Here is a 2856-nt window from a genome sequence, read left to right on the forward strand (position 1 = left end):
TAGATCTAGTTTCTCTTGTCTCTGGCTCTCCCTGTGTCTGTCTCTATCTCTGTGTCTCTGTCTTCTCAATCTCAATCTATGACTTTGGCAACTGCATAAGCCTTGCACTCCTAAGCTAAGACCACCAGGGATAGGAAACTGCAGGGGTCGAAGAGTCTGTGTTCTTCACCTGGTCCAAAAAGCTCCTTCTTGGTGGTGGTGGTGGTGGGGCAAACACAAAAAATCCAGATGTCATTTCCATGTCACTGTGGACCTGTGAAGGCAGAGGGCATGGAGTAGGATAGGTGCTCATCAAATATAAACCAAATGAAGGAGGGACAAACAGAGGACTCCAAACAAAGAACTGAATGGCTGAGGCTGTAGTAGGCAGGAACATGGAGAGACTATGGAAACGCTGCTGCTCAACTTTGTGGTTCAGCAAGTAGTCTTCTTTGGGGGTCAGGATTGGTCTCAACTAGCCCTAGATGCTGCCACACGTGGGCCCTGGCCAGCCCCTTCACATCAACTCTTGGGCAGAGGGCCAGATGGGTGGGCCACTAAGACTCCCCCCTCACTTCCCTACTCCCAAGACATCATTGCCTCAAGGTGCCCACCAGCTTCAAGCAGAGTGCTAGGAATACAGAGCCAGAGAGGGAGAAACTCTGGGCAGGGGCACACGGCAGGCAGAAGCTGAGGCAGGAGTCTGGTGTCCTGGTAGCCAGCCTGGGCCTGTCATGAGGATCCTACGCCAGTACTGTGATGGGGGCCAGACCCGAAACAGGATTTTATGTGGGGAGAGAAGCCAGGAATCCGCGAACATGTGGGCAGCTGGGCAAGGGGCAGAACGTTCCATCAGGTAAGGACAGAATGTGCAACTTCTTGTCCTTCTCATTAGATAAAGACAAGCATTGAGACCGAAGGTTCAGAGAGATAGAATCAGAGCAAAAGAGAGAAGAGAGAGCCTGGGAGAGAGACTGAGAAACAGAAACTCTCAGAGACACAATCAGGCACAAAAACAAAGATGCAGAGAAAGAGATGTGAGTCAGAGACACAGACAGGGAAATGCAGAAAGGAGAGCCATGAAATTAAGGACACAGAGACCAAGATAGGGAGGGATATGAAATCAGAGAGAAACTGTCTCAGTCACAGAGCAATAATGTACAGACAGACTCAGACAGAGAAACACAGAGACAGGGAGAAAAAAAACAATTGAGAGAGAGACAGAGAGATGGAAAAGAGAGAGAGAGGAGGACAGCGACAGCAAGGTCAAGAGAGGCAGAGAGATGGACAGAGGACAAGGCAGAAGGAAGCAAAGACAGGGTGAGGCAAAGAAAGAGATCAAAACATTAGGAGTGGGAAAAGTGGGCGAGGGACAGAGGAGTTTCCTGGCCTCAGTCTCTCTAGCCTGGTCTCCCCAGGGTGTTGGGCTCCTACTTTGCTATTCTCTGGTTTCCATAGCAACAGGGAGGGCAGAGCCAAAATTGCATACACATTTACATCCTTTCTATTTGAATAATTCAACAGGTTTCTGTGCATATTCATGAGATAATGAATGAAGGTGACTCAATCCCTGCTCAAAACCTGGCTATGGTATCTCATGCTTTGTAGTATATGGTATGGCTCTGAGCCTGGTTTTGTAGGCCTTGACCTCTCCCTGCCAGACCCTGCTAACAATGCCAGCCCCTGCTCCCCAAACCTCTTTTGCATTTTCCTACCTCTAGGCCTTTCCTCAGGTTATGCTCCTCTGCCTGCAGGGGATGCCCTTCCCTCAGCATCAGTCCTGCCAGTGGCCTCTGGTAAGGAGTAGCAGGAGATGACAGGGGTGAGCAGTGCTCGTCTTGGCTCCCTGGTGGAGGCGATCCTTCAGTCACATTCGTAACTGAGGGTGCTTGAAAGGATCACACTGAGAGAGGCTGGGGTGTAGGCTGAGCTGGAGTCTAACAAATCTACCAACATAGAGGAACCTAGAACATAGTGGCCCCCATATGGAAACTGACAAAGACCATGGTTCCAGCTAGAATAATCAGAGTTGCTGAGATAGCACCAAAAGGAGTCTCAGGAACAGAGGGGCTGAGTGGTTCAGATGGTGGGGGAGAGAGTTCCTAGGGCCAAGAACCCTTTTAAAGTGCCAGGAATTGAATGGCCTTGTGGGCTGGGAGGAGCTTCTTCAGGGCCTGCTCTGCTTATAATTTCGGCCTCACTGACTCCCCGCTGGATCCCTACAGCAGCTTTCTCACTGCTCTTCCTGCCCTGTACCCCCAATCCACTCTCCACATTGTAGCCAGAGTTCTCTTTCTAAACACAATCTGATATTCCGCAGAGATCCCACCTTGAAGCCTTCAGTGATGTTCCATCTCCCTCAAGATAGAGTCCAAGCACCTTTGGCCAGGCTTGCAGGCCTCCCTGTCTGACCCCCACTCACCTGTGAGCCTCATGCCTTACTCTCTGCCTTGAACTTCATGCTCCAGTGATCATCTCTATGCTGCTTCTATGCCTTGGCTTATCCCTTCCCTTCACCTGGAATGTCATGCCCACGTCTCTCCTAAGCTATCCAAGATTCCACACAGGTATCACCTTCTCTTCTTTAAATCTTTGTGTGTCTCTAAAGGTTGGAATACGGGCTCTGTCTGAACTCATGCAGCAGTAAACTTGCCTAATCTGTGTACTTGTCACACCATGGGGAAACTTTTTTTTTTTTTTTTTTAATGGAGTCTCACTCTGTTACCCAGGCTGGAGTACAATGGCTGGATCTTGGCTCACTGCAACCTCTGCCTCCCCTGTTCAAGTCATTCTCCTGCCTCAGCCTCCTAAGTAGCTGAGATTACAGGCGTGCACCATCACGACTGGCTAATTTTTTTTTTTTTTTTTTTGAGATGG

Source organism: Mandrillus leucophaeus, unplaced genomic scaffold (assembly GCF_000951045.1).
Source record: "Mandrillus leucophaeus isolate KB7577 unplaced genomic scaffold, Mleu.le_1.0 Scaffold208, whole genome shotgun sequence".
NCBI lineage: Eukaryota > Metazoa > Chordata > Mammalia > Primates > Cercopithecidae > Mandrillus > Mandrillus leucophaeus.